The sequence below is a fragment of the Poeciliopsis prolifica genome, unplaced genomic scaffold (genome assembly GCF_027474105.1).
Source record: "Poeciliopsis prolifica strain line A6 unplaced genomic scaffold, Auburn_PproV2 SCAFFOLD006, whole genome shotgun sequence".
Taxonomy (NCBI): domain Eukaryota; kingdom Metazoa; phylum Chordata; class Actinopteri; order Cyprinodontiformes; family Poeciliidae; genus Poeciliopsis; species Poeciliopsis prolifica.
In genome coordinates this window covers 3,689,328-3,708,005 of record NW_026562381.1, presented here as the reverse complement: position 1 = coordinate 3,708,005, position 18,678 = coordinate 3,689,328, and the positions used below count along the sequence as shown (strand labels likewise).

The 18,678-nt window shown below is 38.1% G+C and overlaps 1 pseudogene; it reads left to right on the top strand.

Annotated features, from left to right (window-relative positions):
- Positions 1-214: 214 nt before the first annotated feature.
- The window catches only part of LOC129360369 (ligand of Numb protein X 2-like), a 25,525-nt pseudogene continuing 7,061 nt past the window's right edge, over positions 215-18,678 (top strand).

Below are 18,678 nucleotides of genomic sequence, written 5' to 3'. Positions count from 1 at the left end.
TTTTTTTCTTCCACCAAATCTCACTTGAGTAATTTCTCGGGCAGCTACTTTTCACTTTTACCCGAGTAAAACTTTATCTATTGTTACTTATTTCCATTTCTGGTCGATCCTTCACCCACCTCTGGATATAAGTGCATGTTTTCAGCCCTCTGCCGCAGCGCCGCGTCGCACCTGGACGGACTTCCTGCTGAGCTCCAGGTATATTTACCCGAAACTGGGAAAGTCGCCCAGACGTCGCCTGCAGGTTGAGCTCCGCCTGGGACGGGCGGGCGGCAGATAAAAATGAGACTGGACAAAAACCTTCAGGATTACTGAGCTGAGGAAACATTTACCTGGTTTCTACTTTATCTTTTTTAATTCTTCCACTTCACCGGCAGCTGGTTTGTGCCAGCTAGCGAGCGACACGTTAGCTACTTCCGGAAAACAACCTTCACACACAGGTAAGACGAGTTTCGGCGTCGAACCGACATATGAACTGCTTTTGTGGCTTTAAGCAGACGGATATAGAGCATTTTGTGGCTGGAAACCGGGGTGTGGGTGAGTTTATCGTGTGTTTGTGTTGTAAAACGCGACCTTTCGGTGGCAGAGAAGTGAGTTTCTGGGCTCAAGGTGTGTAGCAGTTAGCGCGAGCCGAGCTGAAGGTGAAGCCGTTGCTGTAGCTGCCCAGTGAGACCAGTAAGGTCCCGGGTTTATTGCCTCCTCCGTCACTGGGATCTGTCAGTGGAGAGGAGATTAGGAGCACATGGGTGACAGTGAGTTATTTATGGGACAATCCCGACAGGATGGGACGCGCTTGTTATTGTTGCCGAGTTCAGTCACAATCATAAACATCAACATTATGTCAATTATTGGTTCTTTTGTTTTTTTTAAACCGTTCCCACTGACTCGCAGTGGTTCTCATTTATAATCTGAAGATGAATTTCTAATTACTTATCGAATGAAAGTGCTATTTCACAGCTTTCAGGGCAGGGTGTTCAAACTGCGGCTCGCGGGCCATCTGTGGCCTTTGGATTATTCTTGGGTGGTCCACAACTGAAGTTTGAAAATGGTATAAATGTGGTTCTAAAACATCTGGAGCAGATGAATGTTTTTTGTAGGTTTACAAGCAATGGCTGAAGTGTTTGTGCGTTAATTCTTTTAATTTTGTTATGTGTATTCTTATTTGTTTTCATTGTAGAAACCTGTTTAGCCATCTGTCTGGCTATCCTTCTGTCTGTCTTAAATGTGAAATGATGGGGACTACAGTGAATGGTTTTTCTTTCGTTAACCATGATTTTTAGTAAGTAAGGCCGGAGAAATCCAGTGATGATTTATTTATTATTTCTGTTTTACATCCACTTATTAATTTTGGCGAAATAAAAGAAGGGTTTCCTATGGAAAGCGGGTGTTTTGGAATAGTACAACTTTTATCAGTGATGACCCCTTGAACCTTTAGGAGTTTGATTATTGATCTTAATTTAAATGTATACTCTGAAGAAATAACATGTAAATGTTGTTTATTGGGTGCCTTTTATAGAAAATTGCCTTACAGTGACATAATCTCTTGTTTTTCCACTTTGGTTTTTAATAGACAAAAATGGACAGACTGCTTTTGTATTTGTGAATACAATGTTTAATCTGTTGCAGACGTCTGAACAAAGTGTATTTAGTTTTATAAGTAAATGAAATATGAAGAAATAGACTTTAGGATTGTCCTATTCGTTGGTTTTACTTGTTCCCTGCATGTGCAAAACAAACAGCTGATTGAATGCAAAGCAGAAGAATTTGCCTATTGTTCCTGCAGCCTGGTGGAAAAAAAATGGAATCACATTATGATCATAATGGGACTTGTACATGTACTTTAAATTGAGGAATTATGAGAACAGATGTCAAATAAACAAGTGGGAGATTTAAACTGCTGAGTACAACAAGAAAAAACAAAGTAGGAAGAAGCTATGTGGGGAAAATGTTAAGAGAAACAAGTTTCACCAGCAAACCTCAGAGTAATCGGTCAAACTTCGGGCATGTAGGTACGGCTTAAAATTGCTCTTTAAAACTCTCTTTCCTGAGGAGAAATATGGCGTTTTTGTTCATTACGTCAAGCATCTGAAATGTCTGAAGTTTCCTATGGTGATTTTCCCAGACGCTGATGATTCACAGATACCAACAGCTGTGTTTGTATTTAATTAAATTTCATGTTGCTGCTGGGAATACTAGACGTTGGCGCAACATACAGTGACATGTAGATCTGGAAAAACCGCAGTCGAACTCTGCCTCACCTGCGTTCGCAGAGGGTGGGGCTGCAGCACATGTGATTGACTCACATTGGCCATTGGAGCGGGGCATTCGACCTGCTTTGAAGAAACGCCGCCGCCGGTAATCCTGAAAGCAGCTGGAGGACGCTGAAGGGCTGCAGACGTTTCCCCTGGAAGCTAACGCTCTCACATGATTAGAAGGCTGTTCTGATGGACGAAGTGTTGCCTTTGTTGAGCTTTACAAACAACATGCGACAGGCGACTCGACTACAAGCAGGAAGCGTGAATCTGTCACAATAAGCAATAAATCAATTAATTGTATGATAAATTAAAATAAGCTCAATAATTTACATTTACTTGATTTATAGTTTTTCTCTTTTCTCTCTTTCCATCAAAAAATGGGGGACAAAAATCTGGTGCATTGGTCTCAACTAACCCTTTTTTTGAAGGACAGATTTGTTTACAGAGACTTAATAATTCACTTTATTTGTTTTTTTAAATTTTTTTTTTTAATTTGGATATTTAAAACGCAGTTCCAGTTAAATGTTCATAAAATTTTATTTTTGACAGTGCATTCTAACGCTACCATACCATTACCATACCACTTGAAAATGATCTCAAAACAACAATATTGTCGTTTATCGCGATCATTTGAGACGATGTATTACAAAAATACATATTTTGTGCAGCAAAATATGTATTTGTTATTTTGACAGGACTATTTGTGTGAGCTAAATTTGGACACATTTTAAGTTTTTAAAAGCAATTGTATGTTGTGAATTGAGAGTTTTTTATTGTAACAGCAGAGATCAATAATATTTTATTAGCTAGACTTTTTTTTTTTTTGACAAAAGCCACGATCAGAACCGGCGTTATCAAGGTTTTAAGTTTTTCTTTATAGTTTAGTTTATTTCATTTTGACTTTTGTATAATTCAATTCGCTTTAGTTATTAGTATTTATTGATTAAGTATTGCTTAGCTTTCATTTTTATGTGGTTTGGTTTAGGTGTACCGATTTGATTCCAGTTTTCTGGCCGATCCTTTAAAAACCGACCTGCTGATCTCAATTTGGGTCGATACCAGTTCGAGGATAGACGGTGAATCTGTCAGCTGTTTAAATAGCGGCTCCGCTTTGGAGCTTTAATTTGCAGATTGACTCTCCTGACACTCAGTGTCCATGTGTGACACGGCTGGTAATTCTATATGTTATTATGGTGACTGCAGCTGATAATTGCCTGTAACGGCTGCAAACTCAACTGATAACGACTAAATGATGGCTTTACTGTTTCCAGTTAAAGATTTTAAAAAAGCAAAACTCTAGAACATAAAAGAAATGTCTGTGTAGCAGTGTTCTTTGGCATTTTCTTTCCCTTTTAAGTCAATTTGTTTTCTAATTGAGGGTGAAAAACTGTAGTATGCTTAAGTTTTACAATATCTGTGATCAATGTATTCACAGAAATGAAGAAGCATATATTTTCCAGTTAACATAAGATCCAAAGTGCAGGTTGATCAGAAGACCTCACTGTGTTTTTAACTTGAATATTTAAAGTTGGAGGGAAAATTTTCTCTAAATTTTAGATGTGAATCTAAACTGAAACTCTCAAAACACTTTAGTGAAGTTGACCCCTCATCTCCTTCAAATGAAAGAAAATTAGTGCCAAAAATGTGCATAAAGAATTCTTGTTTGTGCAGCTACCATGCAGGATGGACCTTTGAGCTCTGGAAACGTTTTTATCAATATCTTTAAAACAATAGCAGCACAAACATAGCACAAACATGTGGCACCAGTTTGGTTTAAGCTTTCATTAATATCTTCAAAATAAATTCACCAGAGTTGATGGGCAGAATTTTGTTTGTTTGAACTTTCATAACTTCTGGAAACATTTTTATTGATATTTTTAAAACATCAGCGGCACAAACGAACATTTTTGGTTGCACAGATGATTGTGACGGTTGGCAACATTACAAAACCACTAATCCTGCTTTGTGGTACAATTCTTTGGTCCTTAAGATCCTTGACTGCATTTTTTAGATATTTGTCTGCTTCATTACACCAGATTAAAACGGTTTGGTGATTAATGGGCTGCTAGTGAAACTGGAGGTTTTACAAGAATCACTCTCAGGTATTTATGAGCAGGTGGGTCAGCAGGTGGTCAGGATTGAGAAATTCTACCTTAAAACTGAAGGACATTTTGTCTTTTTTGTTTTTAACCAGCTTCTAAGCAGAATAAAAATATTTTTTTCTTTTTTTTTTTGCATGTAATTTTTATTTCTTGCACAAAGTGAAATTGGTTTAGTTTTTCCAGTTTTGATACCATGTGACCCGTTACAGGTGTAAATGTTCCCTGCGGCTAGGAAAGGCAAAGAAAGGGAGCGGACTTGTTTGCATATGGGAAAAGAACAAAAACACTTGCACAAACAAATTTCTTACTTGGCTACGATGTCGGCGCTCTGAGCTCACCCTGATACATGAACACACCTGAAGAATGGCCCCGACGTCAGAGGCTGAACATTTTTCCCTTTCCTATCATGCTTCTGAGTTACCCCAGCCCACCCCTCCCTTCGTACCCTTTGCATTCCTGGTACCGGTGCAGTTGGAGAGCGTGCACATCCAGAGCGCTGCACACACACAGCCATATTCTGATGGTCTGGGAGGCTGAGCTCTGGTTTCATTCAGGCTTCGGGCGACTGCTAGAGTCTCGAGTTTGCGTGCAGTAGCAGAAGATATAATCTCCTGCGAGTCGCTCCAGTAACACAGAAAAGAGCGTACCCTCTTTTTATTTATTTTTTTTTGGTTTAGAGTCTGAAATCTGGACTAGGATCACAAAGACATGGAATATGAAGGTAGTGACAACATTTTTTTTAACCCTTTTCACACAGCAACACTTTCCTCCTCTTTATTCATTTCAGTCTTTTGTTGTTAAGGTGGATGATTGTAGTAGCATGATGGTTTCTAATTGTAGCTTGCATTTTATAAATTATCTCCTCATATTAAATGGATGTTCTTCAACTCTTTTAGAAAATTCACTTTAATGATGGCTTCTCTTGTTTTTTTTTCCACATCTGGACACAAGTGTTAAACACGATGTGTTTTCTGGGTCAAAAAGTCACAAAAATGTTCCATCATACCATTCCTGTGGTTTAATGTTTGGTCTCTTGAATCTCCTCAGGCAAAGTTTTTTTTAAAAATATTTTTAGAATGTAGCACAAAGTAAGGCATTGGTGTCCCTCCCCCTCGTGTTGCTGTGTCCTCCTGGTCAGCTGGATCCTGAAATTTAGGTGGTTTTGGAAATGCTTCAGCCATAGTTTGGAATCTAAAGGAGCAGCGCAGATCGATTTTATTAACATTATTTAAAACAAGCTACAAAAAAGGATTATTGCCAAAAATAGCCAGAGTAAACACTATCGCTGCAAGTATTTAACATTTGGGTAAATTCTGACTTCACTTCAATAACAATATTGGAAAATTTCTTCATGCCAATCTCGCAGCATCCAAGAAAGCAGTTGCTTTAAAGGATAGAGAGCAAAGACAAAATGTTAGTGGATTTTGACGTTTATTAGCAATTAGCACAGTTAGCGCTGCTAGCATTACTGAAAAGAGGTTCACACAGTAGTCAATTTGACTGCCTATATCTGACTCTGTCATGGATGTCTGAACAGCCCAGTTTCAGTCATTTCACCCCCAAAAATGTGAATCGTTCCACTTCCCTGTGCAGTACTAAATCAGAAATGTAGCTGATCATTTTCAAAGTATTTGCAGCCTCAACGTTCACATTTTATCAGACTTTTATGTTGTTGAAGTGAAACTTGGATCATCATTCTGCACCAGAAGAAACCAAATGCAGTAAATCCAGATGTAAATAATCTCAAAACTTCTGGTTCAACTTTGCATCCAAACAGATTTTGCTTCAAAGCTTGTAGTCAATGTAAAAGGCTGTTGCTATTAGTTGTGCTTTCTTTTCATTGGCTTCCTTTGTGTTTTGATGATGATGATGTGATTAAACTTTAAAACTGACCAATGGTACTTCTGGACTGAGCATAAAGATCTGCTGTGTGTGTGTAGCTGGAGAATACATTTCTTTCAGTCTGAAATAGTCAAAATCCTGGCAGCATTCCTAAAAGAAGCCAAAGTTGAAAGTTCAAGTTTGCCTTAATGTGTTTAGCCTTCCTGATACAAGTCTGTCCTCAGGCCTGAATGGACTACAAGGATTATTTAATCTTACTGTCTAACTTTATTTTCAATATGTCTCTTGTATTCAGATGGCTAAATTCGAGTCGTCACTCAGCAACAACATTCACACTGAAGAGTGGTTGTGTCAGTGCAGTACATATGTGCTTGGCTAAACAGAAGTGGAAATATCATATTTTTCTGTTCCTGATCAGGGTAATTGTGCTGAAAATCGTCTGGTTTCAGGGAGCAGATTTGTTTTTAATTGGTGCATCTCTATTTATTAGCAAGTGTTTTTAATAGATATTATAGCTGCAAAAGGGAAAGTAAACAGAAAACAAGTATGTTTTCTATTTTAGATTAAAAATAATACATTGTAGAAATAACATGATAGTGTGAGATTTTTACTTAATGATTTCATTTCTTTAAAGTTTCTTCCAGTTTTTCGGGAATCAAAAAGGAGATTAAGAGTTGCATAAAGTCACAGTGACTGCTGGTGTTGGTACTGAATGGATCATTAGTGAAGGCGAATTGCATTTCTGGCCAATTAATTTAAACCTTTTACACTACTGAGGTACCATGTGGTTCTCCCATAAGCAGGTTTGACTTCAGTCCATTTCTTTTCTGCCTCATTTCACAGAGTTTAGCGATTTCTGTGAGAAGCAGCGTGACTTTTAGCTGACTTCTAGTGAAATTCCCTCTGTCCCTCAGGAAACTCGCAGAGAGGAAGCAGCTGCAGCTCTCTGCCATATTGCTGCTGCTTTCTGGATTTGTGATTTCCTGTGCTGGTGGCCAGTGCGAGTTGAAGTGCCGCCATGGACCTCAATCCGTTTTGCTCTCTCCACAGAAAGTCAGGATGAAGACCAGGAGATAACACTGTGACGGTGGATCTATTCAGCTTCGAAAATGAAGATGTAAACATCTGAAACCCATCAGCGTGAGCCGACAGCGGACTGAACTTCCTGAAACAATGGCAGCAACAGAAACCAAAACCGCCACCGTCCTTGTTGCCAGCAGCGGGTCTGCGGGTCTCTCCTGGGCTCGTGTTTGTAAAGAATGCGGCCAGCAGCACGAGACTCAGGACACTCACCTGTACGAGTATCAGAACGAGGTGGACGATGAGTTGGTTTGTCACATTTGCCTGCAGCCACTCCTCAGACCCATGGACACTCCGTGTGGACACACTTACTGCTTCCACTGTCTCAGCAACTTCCTGAAGGAACAGGACTTTTGCCCCGTGGATCGGCAGCGTCTGCAGCTGCACCAGTGCCGACCCTCCAGCCTGCTGGTGAGGAACCTGCTGGACAAACTGGTGGTGACCTGTCCCCACTATGCAGAGTGCCAGCAGAAGATGCAGCGCTGCGAGCTGCAGCCTCACCTGCACAACAGGTAGGATTCTGGCTGAGATCCACATGATTCATCACAACATATATTATGCGGGGTGCACCGATTTATCGGCCAGTTTTCTTAATATTGGGAGATTGGTGATCGGCTGATACTTAAATATGAAGCAGATATGATCAACCTCAGCAAGAAATAAAAATCTTCTTCTGATCTGCTGTGAGGTTTGGCGGACGTACCGGCCCACCTGGTCATGTTTGCACGTTTCCAGTTAACAAGAGTCAGCCCACTCTTGCCAAATCAGCGACTTTCTTGCTATATTTAGATGATATCGGTCAGAAACAGCAGGTCAGGCTTTTTAAAGATTGTAATATTTAGTCAATTTGAAGAAATATTTAAGATGATGTTGTAGTTTGGGAAATCTCTTTGTTTGCTATACGCTACTTAGAAATAATGTTTAAGATTAAACGGAGTTGTATGAAAAGAAAAACAAAAGAACAGTTGTAATGTATATTTACATGCTCAAAGGAGTGGGTAGAAGAATTAACTTATTTTTACAGCCACTCCTCTTACAGTAATTACTAATCAATTATAATTCATGTTATCTTGGTATATGTTTGGATATAGCTTAATTTTCCTGCTTAAGTTTGACCCCATGTACTGATATACATAATAATCTTCTTGCGGTTGTGAATTTTAGATTTTTGAATTCACTTTTTTCCATTTTATTTAATAAGCTACAAATTCAAATTGCAGTCAGAAGGCTGATATTGCAGAAAGCTGTCTGGATGCAATTTGTTGTAGATTATGTATTTGCTCTCTGTATTTATGTCATCAAGTTAATTTGCAAGCTGGGTGGTCTCTCTTGCTGCTAAATGTTCTACACTTCATGCATAGCTTTAGTAACTGAGATGTTGATGTTGCTTAAGGAAAATGTGGTTTAATCTATACTATGGCTTCAGCTAATGACCATCGATTATTCTCATGATTAATGGAGCAAGCAGATTTTAAAAATGGCACAATTCTGCAGGTTTTTCATTTAATCTCTTAAACCTTTTTATGATAAATAAATAAATCACTTGCTTTTTAACAATAAATTAAAAAATCATTTTATTACAATGTTCCTTTAATGAAAACTCAATCATTTGTAGCAAAGGATTCTAAAAACTAAAAACTTCAACCATGTGAAAAGCTGCTGCCTTTCTGTTTGACTTAACATCAGTGCAGGACTGATCTATTGATAATTTTGTATTTACAAAATTAATAATTGGATTGCAAAAGATGCTTAATTTTTCTTTGAATTGTTGTACCAAGGCATTTTTCCACTTGACATTTTGCATAAGTGGGAAATGTTTTACTGCCATGTTATTTCACTTATAACCAGCACTTTTTCAAAGCAAAACAAGCTCCTATGTTTTGTTGAAAAGATACTTGGAAGTTAGTTTTGCCTCATTTCAAGTGTAATGAGATATTTGCCCTAAAAACTAGGCTGAAAATACTTGGTAATATTTTGTTTGCAGTGCAATTGCTACAGATAAAACTCGGAACACTCTGCTTTTTAATCAGAGTCCCAGACAAGGTGCAGGTCGTTCTGTTTTGCACAGCGTGGTGCTTATCGCCCTTGTCACACATTACTCAGTTACTTATGAGAGCCAGGCTGCCCTCCTGCTGCCTTTGTGCAAATAACAGGGATACAAAGTTCAGGAGCAGCAGGCGCAGATCTCTGAGTAAATTAAGCAAAACCACATTGGAAACCTCTGCTCTGCTTTTCTTGGCACCCCTTGTTATCCAAACCTGTGTAAACATCCATTTCTACAGCTCCATGTATTATGACCCAATTAGCGCTGTCTCTTTCTGTTTATTTATAGCCTCATACTCCTGTTTCTAAGAATAAAACCTCTTATGTGATGTCTGTGTTTTCCCAGATGTCCTGTTTTTAAGAGGCTACGAGAGGAAGCAGAGAAGAGGAAGAGGCCCTCCTGGAACGAAATAAAAGGACGCAAGTGTGACGGCGAGTCGTCTGGAGACGCGAAACATTCAGCAACTGTGTCCCGAAACCACACGCGGAATCAGTCCGAGCCGGGCTTAATTAATCCTGCTTACGAGGAAATTGACGACGGTAGGGCGTCATTTTATCACCTGCTCCTGTTTTCTGTCACAACATGTTTAATATGACCACATCCTCCTCTGACTGTTTACATAACCTGCGTCTTTGCAACAGTCTTTGCAACTGGCAGCTAATTGTGCTTTTAGAGGCTTCTCGGAAAAAAGTAAAATCAACTTTTTTTGAGCTTTACATCATGTAATAATGTTATTCACTCATTAAAACAGACCCGGAATCTTTCTTTCACACATCTTAGAAATTCTTTAATCTCCATGGTAATGCCTGGTTGGTCCTAGCTCCGCCCCCAAACCGCAGCTCCACCCCACTCAGCTCCTTCAAACTAGCCAGCAGCAATTAGTAAAGACCTGGTGGAACTGTGTATCAACTAAGACCATTTTACAAGCTACTTTGAGATAAGTTTATTTATTTTTTGGTCATTTTTTTTACTTTTACATACACAAGTCAAATAATAAAGAAAAAAACACAAGACCAAACTAGTGTAGAAATAGATAAACAATGTTTAAGTTGCTGTCAATGGCAAAAACAAAAAGTGGACCCAAAAAAAAGAAATAAAGTGCGGCCATCAGTTTGTTACACAGAAGTCAAAATCAAAGCAACAACATATTTAATGTGTATTTTTCATGTCTAAGTAAGTAGACAAGCTCTTACAAGAAAACAATCAAGCCCTGTTAAATTTGTTTAGCAAATTATTGTATACATATTTTTCTTATTTTAAAAGGGGAAAACAGAGTTTTAACTCCTCACAACAATTATTTTGCGCCTGAATCTCTCTAACTGAAGTGCAATTGTTTTCATTCTCGGTAAAACAATAGTTAAAAATGTTGTTTTAATAGAGGAGCCATGTTTTTATGACTTCCTGAAGGCAGGAAAGAGCAGGAGCTTCTTAAAGAGACAGAGGTATGTACATAGTTAGTTAGTATGTACATACCACAACATACTAAATATGTTGTGGAGGTTGTGCTGTAAAATGGCACAATGTGGCTGAAAACACTTAAAAAGTGGATTAACTGCTGCAGTCGTTGTGAGAAGGACGGAGCCGCTGCGGTTTTCAGGTTTAAATGATTCTCTTGATCGCAGGTGAATCATCAGCCTAGCTGCAGGAACATGTACCATCTCACAGATGCTTTAACCACACAGTTTCCTCATCGGAAAAACCCTTAAAGCAACAGCAGACCTGCATCACAAATCAACATCTGCCAACACACCTGAGCTGATTAATGTCCCTCAGGTTTCTGTTCGCTCTCAGCCGTGAAGAGCCAAGAAAAAAAAGAAGAAGAGCAACACGAAGATGCCATATCAGCTCGCTGACAACAGCTTTGAAGGTTAAATTTGTGTTTAATTCACTGACCCGGTTTTCACTCCTGCGCTGAGGAAGCTTCTGGAGTTTACACACACAAAGCGATAACGCTTCATTAGATCCGGCGTCATACGGGACTTGTGGAAAAACGTTGAGGTGGAAAATGTCTCTGCCGACATCACTGGATAATTATTGCTTTGCTTCTAAAGGTTAACACAGTTCTTCCAGGTAAAGATCGCCAGCTTTGAATTGAGAAAATAAATACAGTGGAGGCCAGATATTTAAACTGTTTTATAATAAGCAAAAATAAATACAAATCTATTTCAAATATACATTTTTAAAATATCAAAAATATTTAAAAAATTATTTCCTCCTGTCTTAAGTTAGTTAGGATGATACAAAATTATTTTTGTCTCCTCCAAGCACTTTTTAAAATAAAACTCTTCAATTTCTGAACTTTCTGTATATTTTCTCTCATGTGGTGTCGAGTTTTAAAACTGCTAAAATCACAAAATGTGATTTAAAATAATTTAAATAAAATGCCAGAGCAAATGTTGGAGTTACTGGTGTTTTCTCCAGCTATATGAAGCAGAAAGTAAGTCAGCGCTGCCCCTGCTATACCTTGTCCTGTGCACTGCTGGTCAGGAGGCTGAAAGAAAGCTAAAGCTCCGGAAAAAACTAAGAGCCTACTGCGCTGAACCCCGTAGAAAACATCCTGGTCATTCCACCAAATACTGGCTTCTTAACTCTTCCAGTGTTAAAACATGAGTATCGTTGTTTCTAAATGAATATGAATTATTTTTCTTTACATTGTTTGATGTCTGGAAGCACTGAATCCTTTTTGTTATGACTATTTCTCATTTTCTGCAAATAAACACAAACTTTTTGCTTTGAATTTCAGACATGTCAGTAAAAGAAACATTTTCATTTTACTCAAACATAAACCTACAAAAAGTAAAATAAGAGAAAATGATAATTTATTGCGGTCTCTAATTTTTTTCCAAGCTGTAATGAGTTTTTCTCATGGTTACAGAAAATAATTTAGTTTGAATCTATGGCAAACTGTTTTAAATATAATCTACATCTTTGACTTAAACTTCTTTAAATAAAGTGACTTCGTGTTAGTTTTAATCAAATTGGAGTCTCATACTGGACCATATTTCTAATGTTTCCTAAACATTTCAGGCCATTTGCCATAAACATGCAGCTTTGTGTTATGAGGTCAGGTGATTGATTAGGAAGGAAAAGTTAATTTTTTACTGCATTATGCAACCATTTTGGGTTGAAGTCAAACGAAGGTGAATTGGGCTTTTAATGAATTTTGTGCCAGAACCAAAGGTCGTCACACGCATGTTAAACATTACATAACTATCAGCTGCTACCTCACCTGCTGTCCTATCACAATAAATCACTTTGAGGTCGACCTTTGATCGTCAAGGTTCATTTATTTTCTCATGTAAAACTCAGTTGTAAAAACTACCAAGAATTTCTTAATAATTGAACCCAAAATATTATTTCCTCTGCCGTATTCAACCTTAATTATTAGCTTCATCAGCAGGTGACTCAAGTCCAAGTGTGTCAGGCTGTAGTTTACCATTTATATGAACGATATCTCCTCATCGTCATCATTTTAAAATGATGTTGGCTCTTCTGGTGCCTGAACTCCCCCTGCCTTCGTTGCCCCGGTGCTCCACAAACACACTGGATACCAGCTGCACCTAAACACCCATCCTGATCCTATCTGACCAAAGAATGATCCCAGGCTTCTCCTGCTTCTGGAAGCACGGCATTTTATTTTGAAAGCCACCCATGCACTGTAAAAATACAAAATCCTACCAAGTATTTTTGGTTTAGCTTCTAGTGCAAATATCTTGGGGCACTTAAAATAAGACAAAACTAATTACAAGTAAATGTTGAGCGAGACATAGGAGCGAGTTTTGTGTTAATTCCTTGACAAAAATTTACCAGTCTCATTGGTAGATTGTTTGACTTTTAAAAGGAAAAAAATTCTTGTAGATTTTCATAAATGTAAAAAAATTAACCTAAAATAAGCTTCTATTTGTTGCTGAACATGTTGATGAACGCAGCTTTGTTTCTTCCTCTTTGGTTTTGCAGACAACACGCCGCTGCGGTCCAGTCTGGTGGCCGAGGCCAACGTGGTGGAGCTGTTCAGAGACGAACCCGAGGAGGAGCTGGGCCTGCGCATCGTGGGAGGAAAAGACACTCCCCTGGGAAACATCGTGATCCAGGAGATTATCCGGGACTCGGTCGCCTCGCGCGATGGCAGACTGGCTCCAGGCGACCACATCCTGGAGGTGGGCCAAGCACTTCACATGATTTCATGTCGTTTATAGTTCATTGAGACGGGTCCAGTACTCTGGGTCCAGAGTACTGAACCTTGGGTTCTTGGTCCAACACCTTTAGCTTATTCTTGGGATTCAGTTCGAGGCATTTTTTGAAATTGATTAAACTTAAATCCAGAAGTACAGAAAAACTGTACTCAAGTAAGAGTAGCGATACTTCAATAGATTCTCAATCAAGTAAAAGTAAAACGTAGTCATCTAATAAATGACTAAAGTAAAAGAAGTATTTGGTGAAGAGTCTACTCAAAATATTAATAATTTAATATTTAAAAATTACATCATCAGACGGACCAAAATACAAATAATTAAGCGGAAATTTTGGTAATTTTAGTGAACAAAGTGGTTCCTATGAATAACATAATTACAACAAAACAAAAGTAAGCAAACATTTTTCTAAATCAATTTCATTCAATATAAAACTAATGAAGCTTTAATAAAAACTGCAGGTCTGTGTCTGGTGAATTTTTGGTTAAAACATGTTTGTTTTTTCATTCAGTGGGCAAAAAAATCCAGAAATTTTACTCAAGTAAGAGTAGAAATACTTCATAATGAAATTACTCCAGTAAAAGTAAAAAGTACAGTGCAGTAAAAATACTACTGAAAGTACAGTATTTTCCAAAAGGTTGCTCAAGTAAATGTAACTTGTTACCACCCAACTTTGATTCAATCTCAATACTTATTGTTTTGGTGACTTTTGGGAATTTTTCTCAGCTGCACTAATAGCAAACCTGTTATTAGATAAAAGGTTTGCTATAAGTGTTTAGTGTTCAGAGCTCTAAAGGATCTTTTTGCACTTTTTTTTGTTTCTAGGGTGCAGCAGCCCAGAAGTAAAGTTTATCTAACATTTCAGTTTTACAAATTAATTTTTATTTCTTGCTTGAACACTGAGCAGACATGTAATTTTGACTCGATATTGTAGGAAATATAAATTCTTACTGAGAAAAATGTCTCCAGATAAAATGAATTAAATTATTTATTTCAAACAGGTGAAATGTCAGAAAAAAATAACAAAATATACATCACAGTGAAACAAAACTTTCATTTCCAGTTTGAAAAGGACAAAGTTTATTAAATCCTAACCCCAATTCTCTCATCCGAATATGTGCCACATTATACATATCTACACATCTACTGAAAATAATGAGATAAAAGGAAATCTAAAACAACTGTAAATGTTTTAAGGGCTCAAACTGAACATTTCATTACTTTTAAGCCATTTATTTAAAGAGTTATTGTTCCAGACTTGGTGGGAAGTTTATCTTTTGCAGGAAGCAACATTAAGTAGATTATCATCTCGTTTGGTGACGGGTTTGCTCCTGCCTTATGTGGTTTTTCAGCGCTTCAATTGAAACGGATCCGAACTGGGGTGGAGGAGGATCATTAGTGTTGCATTTACATCCGCGGTTTTAGTTTGGCTTCAGGCAAAGCATGAGAACGAAGGTGGAGCTAAAACACAGCTGGAGCAAACCTGACAGAGACAAACATGACAAATCACTTGCTGTTCATAGGCCCGTCACAATAATCAATAAATTAATACATTTTATAATAATTGAAACTCAAGCGCAATAATGTCTATTTTCATTGTTTGTTTTTTCTCTTTATCTAAAAAAATGGATGATTAAAGACTTCAGTCTCAACTAGCTCTTTGTTTAAATGACCATTTTGTTTAAAGATTCACTTTGTGTTTTTTATTTATTTTGGATACTTAAAACACAGTTCCAGTTAGACTTTCAGAAGTATTTAAAGTTTAATCATCTTTGGGAATGTGTTCTTACATTATCAAGCCATTACCATTATAACACCTGAAAATGGCCTTAAAAAAACCCCAATATTATCATTTATGGTAATAATTTCTTTATCGTCCAGCAAAACTTGTTTTTGTGACAGGCCTACTGCTTACTTCAGAAAAAAATCTGATCTGGATTTCTGAGTATGAAAGTTTACAAAACTTTTCTAAAATCGTAAGTTTTCCAGGCTGTCTGAATTCCTTTTATCCGATTACAGGCCAGTCATGGTCCATTCACTCCTTACAGTAGGACCATCATGAGAAGAATCAATTTCTCATGATGGTGGAGCTTCTGATTTATTTAACAGCAACTTAAAAATAAAGAAAATACATAAAAATGCTCCACAGTTCGGTGGATAACAGAAAAAGTGCACTAAAAGTGAAAGTAAGAAAGCAGATAGTTTCCAGAGGAAAGCATGAACTGCAGAGATCTCGGGTTGAGATCTCTCTGCAGCAGCAGGAAGGACGGTGTTGCTACATGTTCGGAAACGCTGTAATCCTCTCTTTGCTTACATGATCCATGTATTTAGCAGAGAAGAGACTGATGTAACATGACTGCATTTAAGGAGAAAAGGGGGGTTAATAGATGATCTCCAAGATAAAAGATTCCTTATTTTGGGCAGTGATTAATTCCTAAATAAATATTCCAACATGTCTGACTGCTGGAAATGTGTGGGAAACGCTGCATAGCGTGACACCGCTCGCCCCAGCCTGGCTTTCAAAGAACAACTTCAAACTGTACTCTCAGGATAATGCGAACGCTGTTTTCTTTTTAAGTGACGCAGTGGGGGACAGTAGATATTCGAGATTAACGAGTTTCATCGCCGTGGTAACGGGGCGTGTTTACACCAGACACAAACGCGTCATTTCAGAGAGAAAAGCCTCACCTGCCTGGAGCAAGCTGCTGGTTTGATTTCCAAAGAAACGAACATATTTATTTTTCTCTACTGGACGTTTGTTTTTATGACAGGACATGTGAAGTTTTTGTTTTATTTTTTTCTTTGTTGTAGCTCCAGATTTATGTAAATATAAAATAATTGGAAGTTTTAACCAGAAATGTTAAGTATTCCTGATTTCTACCCTCATTTACATACAGTTGAGGTGAAGTTTGTGACGATCACATTTCAGCAACAACACAGTTCAGTTATTTATACGACACAGTCATCAAATATGAAACCATCAACAAACTACATTTTGTCAGAATCATCGGAAAAAATTATAAGATATATTAATCAAAGTCTAAACAAGTTTTGTCCTTCATTTAATTAAACTGCGTTTCGGCATCTTTGCAGTTTTCTGGAAGTTTGTGATTCATTAAAATTATATATTTCCAATTAACTCAAACTTCAATATTAATTTATTAAATATTATCATATTTAAAATATCCAAAAATAAATAACAAACAACAAAGAAAACAAATTATGAAGTCTCTGTTTTTGTTCAGTTTTTGGTAAAAAGAGAAAAATGACAAATCGTGCAAAGGGAAATGATTGAGTTTGTTATAATTAATCATGTGATTAATTGATGCATTGCTTATTGTGACGGCCTGCCTCTACCTGAAGTTTTAAGCTCTTTATTCAGTGGGATCACAGTTTTGGGTTGTGTCGTTTCATCCTGTGTCTCGTTTCCAGGTGAATGACGTCAACTTGGCTTCGGTTCCCCACACTCGGGCCATTACGGTTCTGCAGCGCTCCCCGCTCCTCCGGCTCACCGTCATGCAAGAGAAAGGCTTCAAAATAAGAGATCAACGCTCGGATCATCACCCCTCCGCCGTCGCCGCCTCCCAGCCCCCTCTTGGTTCCCACGGCAACGGTCCATCCGACCCGCACAACCCTGGGAAGGTTCTGCACGTCATGCTAACGAAGACGCACCGCACCGAGCCGCTCGGCATCAAACTCATCCGGAAGTCCGACGAAAGCGGCGTTTTCATCCTCGACCTTCTGCCCGGCGGCTTGGCGGCCAAAGACGGAAAACTGAGGAACAACGATAAAGTTCTGGCCATCAACGGACACGACCTGATGCACGGCACGCCGGAGAGCGCCGCCATGATCATACAGGTTGGAAATCAGCTGCTTTTTTTCTGACTGACATGTTTGGACCTGCAGCTTTTTGGGTTTGGACTGTGACTCACTGAGCTGCTCAGGAATTGCAGATGGAGACCAGCTGAAGTCTGAGGCTACTTTTATTTACATTTATTGAAAATTGTCCTTAAACTTATAAGCTAAACCTTCCTTCATCCATTTATTCCTTCCTTCTTTCCTCCTTCTCTTAGCTCTTTGCTGCTTTGTTGCTCGTTCTTCCTTCCTTTCCCCTCTTTGCCTTGTGTCCTTCCTTCCTTTTTCTTTACATTTTCCCTCCTTCATACTTTCTTTTATTAATTTTTTAATCCTTCCTCCCTTTGTTTTATCCATCCATTCCTTCCTTTCTTACTTTTCTTCCTGCCTTCATTCATTTTTATCCTTTTTTCTGTCCTTCATTCTTTTCTACCTTGTTTGCATCCCTCCTTTTTTGGCATCCTTCCTTTTTTTTCCTTTTTAAATTCTTTCTTTCTTTAGAATCCTTCCTTCCTTTATTTACATTTTTCTTTTGCATCTTTCTTTCCTCCCCTCATTTCTTTTGTCCTACCCTTTACCCTTTACCTCTTTCTTCCTTGCATCCTTCCATCCAGTCTGAATTTTAGTTACCATAAACTCAAGAGGTTGAATAATTATTATTATTTTAAAAGAATAATGTAAAGTTCTGAGTCAGGATTAATAGGAAAATTTACCACAAAAACATGTTGGAGTCATATAAATATGTATAGTTGGAACACACTTTCATTTTAGATGAATATGACAATGAAATTGGTAACATTAAAATGGAGATGAACGTTAGTTATAATGATAGATGCACAGGCTTCAAGAAAATTACAGGCCAGAATTATAAGTAAAAGCTAAAAAACGACACCAGACAACAAAACTGCAAAGGAGATATTGATGGAAAAAGACAAACTGTGTAGTTTGGTGACTGATATTGCCACTTCTCCATGCAGAGATTTCTGCCCAGGTTTGATCAATACTAGGAATATTTATAACAATATGTTTATCAGCTCATTACTACTGGTTTGCATCAAAACAAATGTTTTTCTTTTGTTCTGTGTTTTTTAGAACAGTGAAAAGTGTGTGAACTTTGCTGTTCTGCGGCCGGCGGAGAGCCCAGAGGAAGCAGGAAGCAGCAGAGAGGGACAACACAGCAGAGGAGTGAGAAGGGCCCCGGAGCCGCAGTACTTCAGGCGGCAGACCACCTACCTGAAGGTTGGACACCACAACGTTTAGGCTTTTTGGTTTTTACTCCTTCTGTTTGACTCTGAAAACACAACCAGGTT